The 22370-nt window shown below is 41.1% G+C and overlaps 2 long non-coding RNA genes across 2 annotated transcripts; both read right to left on the minus strand.

Annotated features, from left to right (window-relative positions):
• Positions 1-3697: 3697 nt before the first annotated feature.
• LOC311495407 lies at positions 3698-6190 on the minus strand. Its single transcript, XR_014699325.1, has 2 exons — positions 4370-6190; positions 3698-4232 (listed from the first exon to the last, which is right to left on the minus strand). It is a non-coding gene; the product is annotated as an uncharacterized lncRNA (long non-coding RNA).
• Positions 6191-7530: 1340 nt separating this feature from the next.
• On the minus strand, positions 7531-9695 carry LOC311495408. Its single transcript, XR_014699326.1, has 3 exons — positions 8777-9695; positions 7962-8174; positions 7531-7640 (listed from the first exon to the last, which is right to left on the minus strand). It is a non-coding gene; the product is annotated as an uncharacterized lncRNA (long non-coding RNA).
• Between the last annotated feature and the right edge of the window lie 12675 nt (positions 9696-22370).

Here is a 22370-nt window from a genome sequence, read left to right on the forward strand (position 1 = left end):
TTTTCTTCAAGAGAGGCATTCCTAAAATCATATTGAGTTCATTAAAGGAAACAAAACCCCTCAACAGATATTTCTGATTTGAAAAGGAAGAGCACGTGAACATAAATAGAAAAGGTCCACACAGGATATTTACTTCCTGTGGTTGTGTAATGCATAACACACTACCGATATTTGTGATAGTACAGCATTACACCTAAAAATATTGGCATATTTTAAAGTTCATTGTTGCCATTTATTTCATTTCTGTGTATGGGATGTTAATACCTTTATCTGTGTAATTCTGAGCTCAAACCTCTGTTTACATTTTACAGACATGTTTCTTGAAATGTTCAAAGAAATTGTTACCCAAACATTATGAAACTAATGTGAAACCACATTTTATTGAAGCTTTTGGCTCTGGAGAACTCAATAAATTGACTGAACTGTTACTTATTTTAACATGTCATCCTTTGCTGAATAGAATGCCTAAAATCAACATTAATACAGCATCAGTGGAATATGTGAGACAAGGGGCATAAGAAGCAACACAAAAGCAGCACAAAAAATATTTACACATTACACATACACTCATCACCCACTGAAAAAACACACTTTAAGTTGTGTATGTTAAAACAGCAACTTGACTCTTGATTTAAACAAAAACAAAAACACAAGACTCAATTGTTAACTATATCTGACAATTCAGAAGAGTGTACACCATCCGCACATTTAATTAATTATTAATAATTAAAAAAAAAAATTAATTAAGTCTTAGAATACCTTTCCATTACATGCTTACATGTGTAAATCAGGGCCTGATTGTGGTGCTAGAAGAAAATCATTACAAATCATACATTTACAATAGAACTTGCCTTTGTTTTTGTACAAGTATGCCAAAGATAACCGGTTCCACCTATGACTTACCCTCAGATCCCATATAAATGTAAAGTTACTGAACTACAAAGTGAAGAAAATGAAAAGTATGAAATCAGTACACTACTGATCAAAAACAGGTGGGGACCGGTGAACAACATTGTTTACTTATCAATAAAAACAAGCAACAGTAAATTACATTCAGTTCCTACCTAAACTACAGAGTCAAGTTCCACAACAATTTAAAATTACATCACAATAAGTTTCTCATTACAAGTCTGCTTTTGCTTTCACTGAACTTTCTGAAAATCTGAACTGTAGCCTACTAAAGAAAATGTTAGCACCTTATTGTTTTAACAAAGATGCAACAATATGTATTTTTCAAACAAAACAATGTGGAATGATATCCACACCAACAACATCTGTCAGGAATTGTTTTGGAATTGATTGCTGACTTGAGTGTGAACTTGACCTTGACAGAATACTGAATACATGAATTAAGCTATGCCAAAACCATGGGTATTGCCCAATGCAAAGTCCATGTTTTCCTGAAAGTCTTTGTAAGAGGTGTGCAGTGGTAACTTCAAGCAATTGATGCAGGTGTTTGCAATGGGCAGTTTAGAAATGGTACCCGTGTTGTGCTCTTTGTGAAGAAATTCCACTGAAGGTTGTGGGGAGAAGCCAATTGGTGGAACAGTATTGGCACCGGTGGCAAAGGCGAGAATTGTCCCCAGCTTGTGCGTTCCCTCTTGATCTAGAGAAAGCAATACATTGGAAATTAGATTAAAATAAACAGAACAAAAAAAAACATAGCATGCATCACTAGGCCTACTCTTAAGTGATATACAGTGACAAGATGCAGTGCATTATTAATTTAAGTAAGACAAGAAACATATCATTTCTACATTAACCTTCTGCATCTGTTAGGTAGTCTCTCCAGAAAGTAACAACAACTTCTTCAGCACGCCTTCTGTTGCTGCCAACGGGAGATAGGCGGATGGTGAAGAGGCTGTCAACCAGGTCAGCTGTGAGGGTTGTAGGAGACCAGCATAGAAGGGGGCGAAAACCAGGCATGCAAACTGGTCAGGGGTCAAAAAGGTGAGAAGAGTGCGCGAAGAGGGAAATGGCCACGAACCCCCCCCCCCCCCCCCCCCCCCCCCGCTTGGTAAACAGAGATTTACAAAGACAACGGTTATATATACCGTATTTCCTCTAATACAGGCCCGGGCCTTTATTTTACTCAAGCGCATAGCGGTCCAGGCCTTTATTGGAAGGAAGCCAGAATTAGAGGCAGGCCTTAATTTCTATTTGAGCAAAACGAACTACGAGTAGAATTAATAAAAACAAGATTTTGAACCTATAAAATACCAGGTTCATTTATTGAAAACGTACAGTTACCATAACCTGGTATGCATACAGAACATTAACAACAAATGAGCGGCGCGACGCGGTCGGAGCGCACTGAGGACAGTGAGTCCGCGGGCCGGGAGCGAGTGGGCCCCGTCCCTCCCCGCAGGGAGAGAGGGCGCAGTGAGCACTGATTCCACGACCCCAGGGAAGCGGTGAAGTGAGATGCGGGGGGTCGCTGTAAAGCTCGCGGCCGGAGCCGACGAGCCACCTGCGCCCCGAGCACTTACAGGCCGCGCACCGCCACGGAGGAAATGCGCCCGGCGGGGGCCAGCCGACGCCGGGGAGAGGTCCCGCTGAGGGGATCCTCCCACACCGTGCCGCCGAAACCCTGACCCGCCGAGATGGTTCTAATAATAGCCCCGGCCGCTATTAGAGACCGGCCTTTATTTACCTCCGCTGACAGCGAGACCCGGCCGCTAATGGAATACAGGCCAATATTAGAGGATTTACGGTATATAGAACATTATACTATTATATTATTAAAATATATTAAAATAAAAGTCAACGAGTAGGCTACCCCCCCCCCCCCCCCCCCCACCAATAAATTATTTTCTCCTCGGATTTGCACGAATCACATAAGTCACCCAATTTGGATTGAAAACGGCGAATTTCGCCGAAAGGTGAGGAGTTTGCATGCCTGGAAAACTCTCCTGGTGAGCTTGGATTTTGTCCAGCACACCAAGTGTCCTCAGTCCATCCCGAAATCTGAGTAAAAATCACACTTTCTTTTTAAAGTGTTTTGGTTGGCGACTTCAGTTTTAACAAAAAAAGTTTTCTTCACATGTAGCAGATGAATGAATCAAAGAAAAAACATATAATTATAAATATAGGAATTTAAATCCTATTAAAATATGCAAATATCTTGTACTTCAGGTTAGTTACAACAGTAAAGTATGTATGTCAAATTCATATTTTTCAGGGTACTTGGTAACCAGTGGTTGAAGAACTACTACTAAGACCTTTACTTATTGTAAAAACACTCCAAATCCTACTACAGTAGTAAGTAAGTTAGTTAGTATTATGAGCCTGATGTAGTTAAAGTATTGCAATAAAAGTAGTGTTTCGGTTCATCTGACTGATATATCATTATATGACATCATTAGATTATTAATAGTGAAGCATCAGTGTTAGAGCAGCATGTTACTGTTGTAGCTGCTGGAGGTGGAGCTAGTTTACACTACTTTATTAGTTAGCTAGTTTAGTCCAGTGGTTCCCAACCTAGGGGTGGGGCCCCTCCAAAGGGTCAGCAGATAAATGTGGTGTGTGCCGAGATGATTAATGGGAGAGGAAAGAAGAAAAAACTAATTACTGATACACAAATGTGTTTTCAATTTTTGGACTTGGCCAATTCATGTGGAGGGTGGGCATGGACTAGCACACTACACACTTAAACAGGAATGGCCTTAAGAAAACCCTTAACACAAGGCAGTCTTCATGGGTTTCAGTTCTTTATTGTAGAGGCAAAAAAGCTGGATACAAGTTTACCTCTCAAAAGGACCACGCACTCTGTGTATCACTTGGAACATCAGGATGTCATCTACAAGCAGATTCTTGTCTTCCAACCTTCGCAGTGGCCTCAGGCAGCCAGCATTGGCCAAGTAATCCTCAAGTGGCTCTGTTTTTGCTAGCAGATCTTCAAATGATGTACATTCTGTGACCTTCCAATAGATACAACAAACACAATTTGAAAGGGCTGTAATTAAACATCTTCCCCTCTACACGAGTCACTAGTGTTGATACAGATGCACATAGACCACAACATATTCTAAAACTCAGAAGAAAAATTACCCTTTTAATTTTTTCACGCAGGTCACTATCTACAACATCTTCCAAAACTGGCTTAGCCAATTCTGGACCATCAACAAGGCAAGAGAAGAGAGTTGGGGACAGAAAGCTTGCAGGTGGACCCCCGTGTACAAAGCTTACTGCAATGGCCCTGCCTGCAATGAAGTACCTGTCCTCTCTCATGGCTAGAGAAAATAAAATAAAATAATTCATTTGACAGTTCATGTGTACAAAGACTTGACAAAATACCTGTACGATCATATAAAATGTAGTGATATAAAAATAATAATAAAATTATTATGAGATTACTATTAATACATACCAGTACTGTCAAAGGCCAAGTTCATTTTGCCACCTTCTCCCTCAAACATTGGAGATAGGGGCAAAGCTTCCATTAACAGTCTTAGAAATTCTCTTCTTGGTCCACCTAAGTCCACAGCCTCTTCTGGTACTCCCATATCATCAGAAAACCTGACAGAAATACTGTGACATGGATCATAGGTCCCTCGTTTAAAACCTCTGATGGCTCCATCCAGGACTGTGGATCGGTTAATGTTAAACTTGCATTTCCTCTGATAGTTTATTTTTGTTGCAAGATCTTGCAAAATATCGCTTGCTGGCACCGAATGTCCTATGGTCCTTCTGAAACAAGATACAAGATAAAATATAGCTGCAAGCAGCAATGTAGGGTTCAAGCAGGACGTTTCGGATAGAGCTGCAATAGTACTGATAGCATCGGCATGATGCAAGGAGTACAACAGTACCATGTTTTCGAATATCAGGCATACGGGTTAAAAGTTATGAGGTAAAACGCAGTTTTGCTAATTACATCGCCCCCTAGTGGCCGAATGACACCAAATTTATATTGCGCACTTCTAAGGGAGTCTCAAAGCGTGTGACTAAGTTTGGTCCTCGGAAGTCAAAGCGTCACCGAGATATAAGAAAACTTCCAGTTTGGCGGCTTTGCCGCCAACTGCGATTGGCTAACAGGAAAAGTTGGCATGAACTGTCACTGGGGCAACCCACAGTATCTGTGGATATCACAATTTCATTTCAAATAAAAACGCATCAAGAGATATGAGCAAAAACAATGTTTTGCTAATTATAGCGCCCCCTAGTGGCCACATGACACCAGATTTGTTTCGTGCACCTGGGACAGTGTCTGGAAGCATGCTACCAAATTTGGTTTCATTGCACCAAAGCGTTGCCGAGATATGAGCTCCAATGGAAAACGCCGCCTTCGCCGCCAATTTTGATTGGCTGTTGCGGCCAAACGGTTTCGAAGCTGAGGACGCTTGATAGTAAGGTTTGTGCGCATTGGCCCGTAGACGGTCTGTGCCAATTTCTGTGAGAATCGGACAAATTTGTGACCGCTGACAATTTAGTTTCGTTTTTCAACAAAATCGTAAATTGCGAAAAATCTATCATGACGCATTATGACGTCATAGGGTGCGTTGGAATCGCGATGATCCAAGGTTTCCAACGAGACCTTGTTTTCAAAAATCGGACATACGGTTCAAAAGTTACATTCACAAATGTACTTCAAACTTTGACCAGTTGGTGGCGCTAGACCGTGCTTAGTGCTTACATGTAACTCAGTCAAAGTAATATTGAGACTGCCCTTAAGCTATGTGCAAAATTTCGCAACTTTTTACCATACGGTTCTATGAGCTGCCATAGACTCCCATGGCGGAAGATTAGGAATAATAATAATAATAATAAGAAAACCATGAATAACAATAGGTTTCCAGCAGCTACGCTGCTTGAACCCTAATAATAATAAGAAAACATACAAACACAATAGGCTTCTAGCAGCTTCGCTGCTTGAACCCTAACAAGACAAATATAAGTTATAGTATATACTTGTTAAGAATGCAGCATCATGTGTGTATTCTTCATGGTCATTGACAATTTTGAACATCAGAACATAACTGTCAAGTATAAAGTATATTAGTAAGCATTTAGTATAATACAAAGTCAAGAGGTTGTGATATGTAGCACAATAAGCTACGTTTTGTAAACTGTGTTCCAAGCATGCCGTGGCACCTGCCATTAAAGTAACCTCTCTCCTGATAGTAACAACCTTATCACTGTTGTTAGTCTTTGGAGTGATTCTTAACAAACAAACAAACAAACAAACAAAAGTAACTGTTATCTCCAGGAACAAAGTGCAGTTGTGTGGCTTATTGAAGTTTTTTAAAATAGTTTTTGGACAACAACTGAGCTGAACAGCACAGAAGAATAAGATATATCAGGCTTTGGATACAGGTACCGTTCTTCTAAGTAGAAATTTGTAAATTGTTGCTCTGCACAACATTTGTTGACAAAAATAAAAAATATAGAAAATTGCCAGCCTCATCATTTAACTTTTACATACCAGTGCTGTGAAGGGCCAATATACACATATGCATATAAACATAGCAGGTATGGCACCTGAATTCACTAATAATGCAACAAAACTGTCTTTGAAAGTGGCTACCATAACACATTTGCATTTTTTTGTACTAACCTTTCACTCTGTAGGCTTGCTAGTATAGCCTGGTTCAATTCCTCATCATCAGAAGACATGTCAGACAGTGCAGCCGTTACTGAAAGGTAGTTATCATAGTTTGTTGCAGTAGAGGGTAACACAGAACAAAGACTTGCTGGAGTGCTGCTCTGGTAAGGTGAGCTTGAGCTGTTTTGGCAAGTCAGGACCACAGTTGGATCAGCTAAAGTTGTTCCTCCAAACGATGAGGTAGAAGGCTGACTGGAAGAAGGGCAGCTTTCCTGTGAGCACACTGGCAATTGACTCGAAGAACTGCTTGCTGAAGTGCTGGTGTGGTTGGTTGAGATACTGCTTTGGTGTGTCAAGGCAGGAGTTTGAGTGACTGCAGAGGTACAGGTTGGTGGGGAGGCAGTCATTTGGCTGGTAAAACTGTCTGAAGATTCAAATGAGTGTCTATCTCGTGTTAGAGATGAGGAGCGCAGCTGCCTTGCTGAACCAGTGTTTTCCTCACTGCTATAGCCTGTATTATCATCCTTGGAAAGACATAACAGATTGTCAGATATATTCATTTTCAACTGTAAATGGAACAGTACCTGGAAAGACCAAGATTTATGATTACAATTCTAAGAATTACTTTTGCTGTTCACGCTTTAAAAGTGCCCATAGAGTACCAGTATCCTCTCCTAATTTTAGCTCTCGGTTAGTCCAATTAAGCAGCTGTCAATTTATTCCATTTCTGTGCTTAGATTTAACATTTTAAAAACAGGCATTCCAACTCTGCACTAGTCTATAGAAAATGTATATAGTTTTTCAACACTCATAGCTACAAAGCTGAACTGAAACTTTAAGAACAACCAAGATAACAACATTAATCTTCATTCATTCATGTTTATGCACCAATTATAGTTGTTATTATGGTTATTATTATTACAATGCTCTGCAAGTCAGTTCAAATGTGATACAACATACCAAAATTGGCTTTGATGGTCTCATGTATAGGGCTTTAGATTTATAGACTTTATGTATGAGATTTGCATCCAGGTCTTGTCCAGCACGCAGTTTGGGTGAAATCAATCTGTTGCCACATGCCATCAGAAACTCAAGGCTGAAAAACAGTGGGTAAAAATGCAAAAGGTTAAAAAAAAAAGGGTCCAAAAAACTTTTTTGGATGCACAAGACACATTGAAAACTGATGCACTGACAGCCTGTGTTCCATTTCATCTTTGAAGATGGACACAGCAGAAAACCAGCAGTCAGAAAAATAAATGAGGAATGTAAGCAATGCCAAAAAAAAAAATCAAATGTACTAAATAACTGGCTTAATAGTTCAGGTTTGATCTGTTGTTTACATAATCTAATTACATGTGATTTTCACTGCTTGAGATATCCTTTTAATTTATACTTGACATAAATAAAAAGTGCTTACCTCACATCAGCAGAGAGTTTTTCTCCAAAGGCATCCCGTATTTGTTCAGTGACAGTCCTCTGGTCCCAGGATTTCTGGAATTCAAATCCATTCAATATATGTCCTTGTTCGTGTAACTGTTGCTTTGTGCGATGTTTGACAACAAGACTGCTTGATGGCCTCGGAAGAAGGATGACGTCTTTGTTGAAAGTATCGTGATATTGTGTTTTGGCCCTACAAAACAAAGCAGAAATATATGTATTCATCTTAAATGCATTCTGTGCTCATCAACCCTTAAAACATGGCAAATGTTAGGTTGTAGGCTATTTTTTAGAATCCTACCACAGCTGTTCATTATAAGTACATTTTTCATTTTCTCAAGTTCATAAAATATTTTATATTAAAATAAAATATATAAATGAAATTTATATTGATATATGATGTATATATCACAGCTCTTTTAAAAAAATGGCATTGACTTATTGCTGAAAGATATCCTCTAACGTTACCTGCTTGAACCAGCAGCATTAGCGCCAGTTAACCACAAACTAAAATGTGTCATTTAATTTTTGCTATTTACAATCTCTTTGACTTGTGCTAAAAACGTTAGCGATCTAAAACTCCACTGTGTTGGCAATTTAAAAAAAATGCTTTGAAATAGTTAGGTTTGTCACTGCTCGAACTGAGTTGAACATGGATCAAATGAGCCTGACAGCTAACAGTTAGCGGACATTTTCTTAAACTAACCAGCTTTGACTGTGTTGCCAAAGTGTGTTGCTACATTAGCAGGAGTACGTTTAGGATTTAATGTTAGTTTAACGTTAGGTTGTTCTCACCGTTTCCTTGACCGGGTGTTCCAGTTGCCAAAGTGTTGCTGAGTCTGATATCGCAATGACGGCCGCCGCAGTCCTCCAGTTTGGCCTTGTGTCACATTAGCTGCTGCTTGGTCTGCTAAAGGAACTTGGTAGTTGCCTGGTCTGAAAAGTTCTCGCATCTCACTTTCCACCGCGCTATGAGTAACGTTAGGTGCAGCTGAGCCTGTCCTCTGCCGCTCAAGGGACGAGGACAAGGATGGGATGGTTTCAGGAGAAGACAAAATATTCCTTAGTACCCCAATAGCTTGCTGAAATGCCCGCGTCTCATCTCCCCCATGATCTCCCCCCTCCATGCTGATCGTGACCTGACGGACCTGACCTGCATGGCTCTGCTTGAGCTTCTCAGCCAATCACAGAGGGATTCTTCTTCCTCTTCCTTCGGTTTTATGGCGGGTTGCAACCATTATTAGGTGTATACCGCCACCTACTGTACCGGAGTATGTAGACAATGAATGTTGCCTTCCGTTTCCACTATACTCCTTCCGTTTCCACTATACTTTCACTCACACATACATACATTCTCCTTTCACATACATATATTCTCACTCACACATACATATATTCTCACTCACACATACATACATTTTCGTTTTACATACATATATTACTTCTAGTATGAAAATGTATAAATATGAGAGTGAACATATATATATATGTGCGAGTGAAAATATATGTATGTGTAAGGAGAATGTATGTGTATATGTGTGAGAGTGAAAATATATCTATGTGAAAGGAGAATGTATGCATGTGTAAGGAGAATGTATGTATGTGAGAGTGAAAATATATGTATGTGTGAGGAGAATGTATGTATGTGAGAGTGAAAATATATGTATGTGTAAGGAGAATGTATGTATGTGAGTGAGTGAAAATATATGTATGTGTAAGGAGAATGTATGTGTGTGAGTGAGTGAAAATATATGTATGTGTAAGGAGAATGTATATATGTGTAAGGAGAATGTATGTATGTGAGAGTGAAAGAATGAATTATGGCTTGTACGGCCCCTCATAAACCGATCATACTGCATACATCGATCTGTGTATTAATATTAGTATTACATGTGTTCTTTTTTATACTATTACTGTAAAATACTACTTAATACAATCATTATAGCCATCATAGAGTAAATTTTGCACTTTTTGCTATTTGCATTTGTGGTTAAACCGCATTTCATTGTGTATGTAACCGCACTATATGCAACGACAATGAAGTTGAATCTAATCTTGAATCTAATCTAATCTAATCTTCATGTAACTTCATGGTCCTGGAGGAACGTCCTCTCATCTTACTATGTACCGCACCTGCTATATATGGTTGAAATGACGAATAAAACCTCTTTGACCTCTTTGACCATTGACCTGGAAAGAGTAACATTTTTCAGAGACATGTACTTGAGATCTTTTTCTTTTCTGTTTTTATTAAAATGACTTTATATTTTAGCTTTTTTTGAGTTTTGCGCTTGTATTCAAACAGTTATGAGCAAAAATAAAGAAATAAAAATGGCTACATCTCAAAATCAGAAACTTTTAAGCTCTTCACAAAACTCAACCCAGGCTCTCTTCTCCCTAAATTTCCGACACCTTGTATCCCAGCAGGACCCATAAATTAACAAGACTGAGGCAAATTACAGCGCTCAGTCAATCTGAACATCATCTGAACTCAGGGGGAAAGAGCGCAATGAAAAATTGCCGTGTGCTTTGTGACCTTAAAGAGATAGAACAGAGTAGCAGGTTACCTGACTAGAGAGAATGGCATTAAATACACAACCACTTTGACAAAGTGAAGAGTCAGCAGGCACAGCTTGTCTGGGGATGGCTGATGTAAGAGAATGTGGCTCCCTACAGTCAGAACAAAATACTGTAGTTAATTCATACACACATTCAAGTGTATTCTCAAGCATGGCATGAGTCCTCCTGCCTTTTCTTTTGCAAATTTGACTCGTTTACTTCAAAGATTTGTGGGAAATAAAGCTTTTGAGATTAAACAGAATGCAATTACTAATTGGAGAGTGATTTCTATCTCTGCTGCACTCAGACGAATCAGCTCGCTGGTTGGTTTGACTTTTGGTATGCACAGGGAGATAAGTACACAAATGCAACCTTAGGAAGGAACAGTTAGGGTCTTTGGCAGAAAAAGTGGAACACAGTGTTTAGGGCCTGCTGTTTTTTACCCTGCTGGGTGGGGTGTGAGAGAAAAAATCCATAGCTATTAAGTGTAACCTTACTTTGGTGATCTTTTGTCTTGGGATATGTGGGATATGGGGTACGTATACATAATGTTTATTCAAATAATAAACTCTAGAAGACACACAAAACCTACATATGTTAAGTAAAGCATGATACAAGTAGAATTAATGCAATAATTAAGAATTTATCTAGTCATAGTTAGAGAAATATTAATAATGACCACCAGTATTAACAAACCCTCTCCATTAAATGCTTCATTCCTTCATCCGCCTCCTTAACGTCCACTCGCTTTCTTACTTCCCAACAGCATGTGAACATATTACCTCCTGAGTCAATAATAAATGTTTTAGTGAATGTAAATTTCTTATGCAGATTGATGCTATATGTGCAGTACATAATTTATAAAACTTTGTGGGTTAAATGTGGGAAAGGCTCCTTTCAACTTGACTGAAAAGGATGGCTGTAAAGCTGGGCGTATGTATGTATTTGCTTTTGTATGTGATTATGTGTGTTAAAGTTGAAAAAAAAAATAGATGCAATATTGTTTCTCATTAGTATCATCTATGAGGGATAGATGAAGTGCGTCTGATACTATTACACTACTCTGATGGTGAGCTTCGAAATACAGAGTTAGCAGAGTTGCAAAAAATGCATTTCCAGCTTTAAGTTTCATTATTCAGGGTTAAGAGACACTGCAGTTCTCTCACTGAATTAGCTCATTTAGAAATTAGTTAAGGCATTTAGGATGTTGATCACTGAAATACAAAACGTGCTGCTATCTATCCATACATCAATCAGGCATAACATTATGACTACTGACAGGAGAACTAAATAACATTGACCATCTTGTGACAATGCAATATTCTGCTGGGAAACTTTTGGACCTGGCATTCATGAGGATGTTACTTAGACATGTACCACCCACCTAGACCAGACCAGGCACCCCCACCCCATAGCAATGACACTCCAACAGGATGCAGCCTGAAACAGGCACCCACACAAAAGCGGTTTAGGAACAACTCAAAAAACATGAAAAACAGCATAAGGTGTTGACCTGCCCTCCAAATGGATGGGATGCACTGGAACAAGCCCGATCCACAGAGGCCCCTCCCCTCAACCCATAGGACCCAAAGGCCCCCACTAACAACATTTTGGACACCCTCAGAAGGCCCATGTCCATTCTCTGATGAGTCACAACTGTTTTGGAGGCGCAAGGGAGACTGACACAACATTAAGAAGGTGTTATGCCTGATAGTTGCATTTGCGTTTGATTAATCAATAAAAGGGATATTTCTATCAGGAAAGCAAAGCATGCTGATGCACACAAATCCAAAGCAAATGATTCAGTTAAATACCAGCTTTAACAGAAACATCAAATCCAAATACCATGGAAGATGTGGCGTGTGAGGAGGCTTTCCCCTGAACCCCAGCGACCTGGATGTTATCTTGTACACAACTGGTAGGCCGCCCTTCAAGGACCACATCAGTGAGTAAATGTGCGGCTTCCCAGAAAAGAAAACATAATCCCTGAGTTTGATGCTGAAGAGCCTTGATTACTTGTGGTGCGCTGTGGATTCGTTGCCAGAGTGGGCCCTGTGAGTCTTCCCCCTGGAGACATGAGAGGGGGGGACATCAGAAAGCACAGCGCCTGTCATCTTACATCCGTCCTCTCCATCCCTTTCCCCCTTGTCATCGTCGATTGAATCAGGGATAATGACTCTCTCAGGGACCCTTTAGCGGAAGGTGGTCATTACGCAGATATGGTGGGAGAGCCACAAATACGGCCATCCATGTGACGGTGAGACAATGCACCACAGCTGAACGAGGGGGGAAAAAAAACAAGAACTGCCACCAGTCGAGTAATGCGGAGCATCCTTTTGTCGCCCTTCCTCCCCTAACCATCATTATTACACGTCAAGGAGAAAGGACATTTTCTAGGGAAAGAATAACTGCATCAGTCATTCATCCTTTGCAGATTCACAGAACGCATACTGTAGCTTGTTAAGTCCCTCCACCAGCCCTTTTACACCATTTGCATTCATAAATCATTGGGAAGACTACGAATAGCCTCCGTTCCCTTATTTATTATTTTCCCTGCTACATGAATGCCTCCATCTGGAGTCTGAGGGTCAAGACATCAACAACACTACGTGTAAAATAAGAAAACATATGCATAAGAGCGCAGCAGCTGTTTAGGTTTTGACAGATGCTCCAAGCCATTCTTCTCCTTGGATTTTTTTACTGCTATACCCACTTACTGTATAGTCGCTGCAAAACAATTTCCAGTGCCGAGGCATAAGACAGACCTTCTCTCCTCAGCACTGTGAACAAAGCAAACATCATTACCGGCCAGAATGTGAGGACTGCCTAGCTCCCTGACTGTGGCGGAACGACCAACCTCAAACTAAGTAAACCTAAGAGAAAGAAAATAGCTCAGTGCTTTGAGGCTTGCAACCAAGAATTCTCAAGTAAACAGACTCAACCTGCGGCGTTTCAGTTCCTGAATTCAATTCAATTCATGATAAATGTGCAGAGAATGCATCAGCCTGATGTCTTTCGTTACTTCTCTCTCATCCTCCCTCGTGCTTTCTCTTTCTCCTCTCTCTCTCCCCATTGCAACTCGCACATTCTGCTGCTGCTGCTCAAAAGTTGCAGCACGAGCCACCGGCGAGCCTGTGCCACTTACACTCAGGTTTATAGTCTTAGTTTTATTATGCACCTCCCCATAAGGCAGCCCTCAGAGACGATGGCACCCCAGACACCTATTTAAAGGGGCTTGGAGAGCTGCAGATGATGGAGGCCGGGCGGTGGCAGGTTGTCATCTGCAGGCCTTGTTTCTGTTTATGGGCTGTTAGAGCGTTTGAACCGCAGGGTCAGCCCTGCTGCGGAGGCAACACGGCACTCCATAGGCAGGCCACAAAATGCACAAAAATAAATCCTAATGAACCTTTTAAGCCCCCTTGTCCGTCCGTAGGCTAGGGGCACCATGTGCGGAGAGATAATGCAAGGGGACAGGGGGAGAAGTGGTCTGCCAGCAGGGACAATGAGAACGGGCAGAGGGGCTGTCACTGCTCGGTAAAACCCGGTGATCATCCTCTGAGGTGACAGATGCCGAAGAGGTGAAAGTATACTGGTGCGCGTAAAACAGGCTATACCGGTTTGTTTGTGTAGGCATGAATGTGTGGATGGGTGCGTCTGACAGATCTCAAACTTCTATTAAACAAACCTCCACGGTCATTATTTGCTGGGCAGTCGGCGGGATTCACAAACACGGCAAACAACAGCTTGACGCCGCTTTATTTCTCTCGGGCTCAGACGGCCTCCTGAACTCTTCCCATCAGCGTAGAAGAAGTTCAAATCAGCAAACTTCCACAAACTTCCTTCATCTTAACATTTTTATGGTCGGCTTTCGGACATTAAATCCAGACCTCTACGCACTTCCGCTGCTCGGGTCTCACTGTGGCGATTATTACCCCTGCATCAGAAAGCCTCTGCTGAGGAGAAGAAAGCAACATACAAAATGCAGTAAGGGAATGAGGAAACACATGATGGAGGAGGGAATGAGGAAGTAAACGTTTTCTGGAACTGCTGATAGACTGATTCGATTTATAGGAAACCTTACAATGTTTTTTTTGTTTTTTTTCCTGTAAGCATGTAGGAGGAGGATGGCACTACGCGGGCACCATATCTCGATTTAGGAAATCTGCCAGGGCACCGGCTCAATTATTTCCCACCTGTCATCCCTCTACCACCTCTGGACATCTACAACGAACGAACCCAGAGGACGCTGTGATCCATTTTCAGCCCTGCACAGACAGACATGACACCCACACTCTAATTGAGGGTCCAAGCCATTATAAAGTCTACCGTGTTACGTTTTATCATTACGCGGCGATGTTGTTCCGGCTGAGCGGTGATATTCTGTAAACTCATTCATATGCCAGATTGAAGGGCTGCGCCACGAGAACCTCCACCATCTGGGCAACAAAGAGGAGAAAATTATATTAAATCTTAATCACCTTCCATTGTAACTTTCAGTTCTTTTCATTCTGCCTTCATTGTATTAGAGAATCATTTCATCACCCTCTTGACTTCTCAGTGCAATATTCGCAGCTCTGAGGCTGCACCTCTGCAGCGGCCTCGTCTCCCTCCGCCCCTATCCCTCCACCTCTATCAGGGAACATGTGGACAGGGGCTCAGTGAAAGAGGGCACCAAGGCAGGCTGAGGAGGGAGGTAATTTCTGCTGTCTCACCTCAGCGCTTTCCTCATTCGACTCTGATTAGCTCCAATAATGTATCTCAGACTTTTCAGCTGTTCAGAGAGGGGATGGTGGGGAGGGGGGGCTGAAAGGAAGCGAGGGAGAGGGGCAAGACGGTGGAGAACGCGCCCCGCCGCCCTCCCCCCTCTCTCGCAGCTCTTCCACACCATTAATCTTTCTCTTCTCGCTGTCGTCTTCAGAAAGTGATTATGCCGACTTAATTGTATTTGAGGAGTTTCTCCACATTGTATATATTTTACCTTATAAGAAGACTTGTCAGACTCGGGAATTGCAGATTAGCGGCACTTCAAAAACTTAGAAATGACTTGCATAAATCTAGCAGGCAAACACCTGCACATCACATCTTTATATTGTCATATGCATAAGAACACAGTTGAATTATCTAATGTTGTTTTACACAAGTAGCTGTAAGCAAAGAGGATAAGAAGCCCGTCAAGGACACAGTAATGAAATACTGCATGTGATGTGAGGTTGAACAACACAAACACAGATTTAACGTACCGTTTAGTCCTTTTCAACCAAAGATAAATCACGGCCTGATTATATCTTGATCTATACAAGGAGCCAGTAGAGCGTCATTCATAGCACCTCAGCAACACATGCTGCATATACTGCACGTAGACCGAAGCAGCCAACCTGAATGACGACCCGCGTGTTTGCCACCGCACATGCCGCAACAGCGCTCTCTGATTTTTTTGTTTTGAACACGGGCTAAATTGCCCAGGCTTTTAAGGCAAGACAACGGGAGGGAACGGTTCAACAACAAGACAAAACAAATTGTTTTACAGAAGGCATAAAAGGTATAAAGACTAGATAAAAAAAAAAAAGACACAATGGAATGTGAAGACAGATACAGATTTTCTTTCTTCTAAGTTATTTTAAAAAGCGTAACATAAAAAAAGGAAAAACGGAAGAAATACTGTTTAAGCAGGATATGAGTTTATTTTTACAAACAAATTAAGAAACTGAAGAAATCACATAAGGTACTGTATTACAGTTATCTCTTTACTTACTCTTTCTTTACTCTATTGTGCCGCCAGCAAGTCAAGTCAACTGCTGGTAACTGAATGCATAACCAGAGACTTGACCCCCATGGCACCCTGTGAATGCACAATGAAGCTGAAATGCATAAAGACAGAATTAGCAGATTATATGGAAAAGTACATGAAGATGTCATTAATGCAAGGGCAAATAAATAGGGTTTCATTTTCTATAAACATATTGTTGACATTTACAGTAATATTAATTTTGCTGCCCCTGATGGTATATTGGTTAATTTATTGTGTAATTTCCTTATGCTCTGTATGTTAAATAGCATAAGTAGCATGGATGATGATCTCATAAACTGCTGCTGGCTTCTTATACGACGATATTGTGCATGCAAACACTGCAACTGTTATTGATTAGCACAAGGCAGAGCCAGCATGGGGGGGGGGGGGGGGGGGGGGGCTTTGGAATAACAGGCTGATTAGCAATCATTATCACTAAATGTAAAATCAACGTAAGATCCATAAATAGTTTTCTGACCTTTCCCTATCTTGTCACAGGCTCAATAATGAGCACGCTACCTCGTTTAAATGACTCACACGGGCTCCCATGCAAGCTGATTTATACTTTTCTGTGTTGAAATCACAATGTAGACATGGATTATAAAAACCCTAATGAGGAAATACTGGGTATGTAACTATGGAGCCCTCAAACAATATGTTGAATGTTGAACAAAAGAGTCTGAGAGCACTTCCCGCTCCCCATGGCGAATTGGACAAAAAGGAATGCATTGGACATGGTGTGCAAAACACACGCAACACGCTCAGTGTCCACGGGACAGCCAGTGGTCATCAACCACTGTCTCTTTCCTTCAGCTCAGACAGAAGCTTGTGACATGTTCATTAAGCAGCAGGGATCCCATTACTGCACTCAACAGCCACCCTGTCACAATGCTCACACATAATTAGTTACACATGCAGCCTCAGGAATGCTAATTGATGCTCTCCTCCCCTCACTTGCTCATTTCTTTCTATACAGTTCCTCACATCCTCCCTCTCTCCCCGCGTTTGTTCGCTCTGCAGGTGGCACGGTGTGCCACTTTTAGACTGTCAAAGTTGCTCAGAAAAGCTTTCAAATTACAGTTTAAATTTCCCTGCTGAGAACCTATTAACTTTATAATAGAGACAGAGAGACAGACAGAAAGGGAGAGTGAGACACAAAGAAAGTTAAAAGGTAAAGATTGCGGGCTGGAGGGCTTTTAAAACTAAAATCCAAATATGTTGTTCAAATGTCATTCACGACGCTCCTGTCTTCACCCCATCGATAACTGTCTCCCTCTCACTCTATCGTCTAATGCTGGCTGCTTATTTAAGGGGATAGGTCAGAAAAACGAGATGATCAGTGGGAGGGGATGCTGTAATTGCACAGCTCGCCAGCCTGACTGCCATCACTAACAGATATCCAGTCCGATCCTGTATAAAAAAAAAAAAGAAAAAAAAAAAGATCTTTGCTTATTGGGTTTGAAAACGAGAAAGATGGGAGCCTCTGAAGCAGGAAAAGCATTGTTGCTCTGCGTCTGCAAAATCGCACTTTCAGTGTGATTTCAGCAGCCCCCCAGTTCCGTCTCGTCTAACTGATCCGTAATGAAGCATGGCGAATTATAGCACAGATTGCGGGCAAAACTCAATAAATACAAATGGTAACGTTCTGAGGGGAATAGTGCTAATTTCTGTCTGGTAGAGAACTGTTGCTGCATACATAGCACCATTGAGCTCGGCATCAAATAAACAAGCTGTTGAATTAAAACAAGTTGAGAAGAATAGAAACAAAAAATGTAAAAGTCACTTTGTATGAAAGCAAGTAGTACTACAGGTGTTATTATAAAAACATGATCGAGTACACTGATGCCCATGAAGTTGGAATAATTTCGTTTTCAAACACGTTCCTGTTTTATTGCTATTTATACACATTAGTTATGTACACCGATTAGTCCTAACATTATGACCACCTTCCTAATATTGTGTTGGTCTCCCTTGTGCCTCCAAAACAGTTGTGACTCATCAGAGAATTGACATGGGCCTTCAGAGGGTGTCCTGTGCTGTCTGGCAACAGGATGTTGTTAGTGGAGGGACTTTGGGTCCTATGGGTTGAGGGGAGGGGCCTCTGTGGATCATCCCACAGATACTTCATCAGTTTTGGATCTAGTGAATTAGGAGGCCAGGTCAACATCTTGTGCTGTTCTTGTTTTTTTTAAGTTGTTGCTAAACCGTTTTTGTGTGTGTGTCCGTGTCACGCTGCATCCTGCTGGGGATGGCTGCTGCCATCAAGGAGTGTCATTGCTATGGGGTGGGGGGGCCTGGTCTTGTCTAGGTGGTTGGTACATGTCTAAGTAATATCCACAGGTCCGAAAGTTTCCCAGCAGAACATTGAATTGTCACAAGATGGTAAGTGGTATTCACTTCTCCTGTCAGTGGTTTTAATGTTGTGGCTGATCGGTGTATCAATAGTCTTGAGAAGATATACACTTTATCTATTAAGCGTATTAACTATCAATAAATCACATTATCACAATCTTTTCAGCAGAAGAGGTCCAAAGTATTTTATTCCTACTTTATGGGCAACAGTGTTCAAAGGTTTCTACTGTTACTGATGGAATTACTTGAGCAGTGGGTAACTTAAAAAAAATACCTTCACATAACTCTCTTTTACCAACTTTTGTTTGATCCAGATATAACTGACACCGCCTCAGATGTAGAGATCTACTTCATGTAAAGAAGTGCGGATACATCCGCAGCATATCAAAAGGGAAATAAAAAAAAAAGAGTGTGATCCTGTTGCACTGTTTTCAAAGGACCCCCATCCTAAGCACAGCATCAATATAACATAACAGCAGAACAAATTGCAGTTGTGAAACCCTCCTTTTCAAAACAAGTAATAACACTTATATTGCATCATATAAATGCTTTTTTTTTTTTCGTGTGCAATGCCAGAAGCATAGATCATATTAGTGAGATGTGTGCGTGCGTCATATTTTCTTATATCTAACACAAATGTTATTTACAACATGCAAATGTGCCGTGTTCCAATGTAAATTAAGATTCAAAGAGTTTATTGTCATGCGCACAGTATGTACAATGAATTTCTTCTTTGGCGTCCACACGAATGCCTAACAATATAATAGCTTAAGAGCAGAATATAAAATAGATGCATACAATACAAAATATAAAATAATGCACTTTAAAAGGCAGCATGTGACAAACAATAAAATAGATATACATACATACATACATCAGCTATAGTGCAAATACACATGTGCAACTGAAAAGGTAAACAGAACCTGGAGAGTGAACAGTGCAGTATATGTACATGAAGTAGTCCATGTAGACTCTTGTCAGCTGTCAGGTGGCAGTGGGGAAAAAAGGTCTTGAAGTCCTGCATTTCACACTTCTGTACCTCCGGCCTGAGGGTAGACGTGTGAACAGCCCGTGTTGTGAGAGGGTGGGGTCCTTGGTGATGGAGGCAGCTCTCCTGTGGACTCTACGCTGGTAGAAGCTCTTCAGAGAGGGCAGTCTTCACCATTCTCTACAAGGTTTCTCTTGACAGTTGTGCTGCCGTACCACACGGTGATGCAGCCGGTCAAGATACCCTGAACGATGCAGCTGTGGGGGTGTGGGTGGGGAATGATGACTCTGGCAGGTAAGTTGTAGAGAAAGGGAGAAACATTTTGATGGCTTCAGAAGAGAGCTCAGGATACTCCTGCTCCTGGCTTTATAGTATGTACAGTAGTATCTGTATCCATAGGGTTAAGGGTAGAGTAGGGTTAGGGTTTTGGAGGCACAAGGGAGACCTACACAATATCAGGAAGGTGGTCATAATGTTATGCCTGATCGGTGTAAATGATTCCATCATAAGTGTCATAGAAGTCATTCGAAGTTATTACGTCCACTCTTATGAAGAGACTCCTTTCTACTTTGACTGTGATAGCAGAGGCGGTAGGAGAATTTGGCGAATCCAATCTGAGCAAAGAAAGCTTTAGAAAGCTGCACAGACTGTGGAGTGTGTCCTCTGAGTGTTACGCCCAGAGTTGCAGTAGAGCGGAAGCACTTCACAGCCAGTAGAAACAATGCTCTCATGCACAGCAACCAATACTTGTCGCCGTGCATGTGGGCATATGAGTACCTCAATCAGGAGAGACTCGTAATAAGAATAAAGAGATTTTCTGAAGTGAGAGTCAATTTATTGTATGAGGGAAAAATCTAATTGTCTACGGCTCTTAGACCTTGGCAGGAGGAAGATTGCCATGGGTAAAAGTGGTGTGAGTAAGGTGCTTTCAATATAAAGGAGAAATCCCCGCAGAGCCTATACACTGGTGGTGGTGGTGGCATTGTCATGATAGGGGCACTCCATGGGACTACAATGAAAGCCTAATGACAGGAGAGAGGGACAGTCCAAAAGTCACTGGTGAAGGCGTACGTCAGCGTTGGATTGTGATTGGATGATAACACGTATGAGCTGCTGGAGCTTAGAAACGGTGCGAAACTGCGCCTGACTTTTAAAAGGCGTGCGCACAAAGGCTGTCTTCCCGAATGAACTCGCGCTGAGCTTCATTTTAAGGCAGACTTGAAAAAGATCTGAGCCGATTCTTTAAACTTGCGGAGCTGAGTCTGCTAGTCCCCAGATCATCGCCGAGTGCCCATAAGAAAACTGTGTGAACACATTTCCCACAGTGTGATAAATACAGAACTTCTCTCTCACACACACACACACACACAAAAAAATCAGTTATTTTTTTTCACCAATAAAATATGACAAGCGCCAAGTATTATACCTCGTTATCATGGGAGCCTGCTGTTTTCTAGTTACTCTTACTTCCTCCTGTTTATAGTCACCTGTAAAGTGTGTGAAAATGCAAAAATATTATCTTACATCATGACACCAAGTTTAACTCAGCAGGGAGGGTCAAAATTGATTAATCTGCCCGGCAACATGCGGTTTCACTGAATTATCATAGTACCAGAATCAAATGCACGCAGCAAGGGGTACCTAGTAATTCCAGGAAAAGGCTGTCAGCGCTACAGCTAATTCTCCAAGACCAGAATATCAGCCCCCTGCTTTCACAGATGGTTAGCTGACAGCATGGCTCAGCCTCAGGAGCTGGTAAGTCACGTGATTTATTTCTTTCTGTCTGTCTTTTTTTTCCCGACAATTCATTGTCGATCACATTTCATTCAGTTATTGATTGAAAAGTGGTATTTTTATTTTTTTATTTTTTATTTTTTTTTCCAGGGAGTGGACAAAGATGAGACGCACTCTGTATGTTTCCATGGTAACTGCTAAATCCGTGTGCCTTGACAACGCCCAACTAATTACACAATCAGACAGTTCGGGTCCTCGTGCCCGTTCCGCTGTCACTCTCTTTTTAGCACTGATTTTAACTAGATGGCGCTTAGCTGTATGTGCAGTAGAGCCACGTTTACTGTGTCCTTCTTCTTGCAGGGATGCTGATACTGTAGTTATTGTAGTTGTACTTAAGATAGAAAATGGCTTTTACGTAAAGTAGTAGCGCTGCACTGATTATAGTCTTACCGGTTTCAAAATGCAACTCCTTTAGTTGAGTTCCCATAAAATAAGGTATATATGCTCTTATCAGTCTACTGTTAAACGGTGGATCATTTCATTGGACGTTTAAGTCATCATCGAACTTTTTTTGTCATAGATTTAACATTTAACTATTAATATACTCTACATACTGACAGTATGTGACGGTATTCAGCAGTTAGGTTTAAAACAAACATTGTCCTGTACCTTTCTTTTAAAAATTTAAACATTTGTAGAGATTACAAACCTCACTTGTGTAAAAGGAATGTCAAATTGTACAATGATCTGGCATAATATCCTTGATTTTAAGTGAACACTTATTGGCTCAGGACCATATAATTAAGTGCTTATTAAGGGTGATAGGAAATAGTTATGTGTCAGTCACTTCCTAACATAGCACGATGCACTCGTTTGTTATAAAATATGCACCGGGTTTGTTCTGTTTTGCTGAGGGAAGCAGGTTTAGGTATTCAAAACTATATTTTCATTGTTATTTTTTATAGACA

The sequence above is a fragment of the Chelon labrosus genome (assembly GCF_963514085.1).
Source record: "Chelon labrosus genome assembly, chromosome: 11".
Lineage (NCBI taxonomy): Eukaryota > Metazoa > Chordata > Actinopteri > Mugiliformes > Mugilidae > Chelon > Chelon labrosus.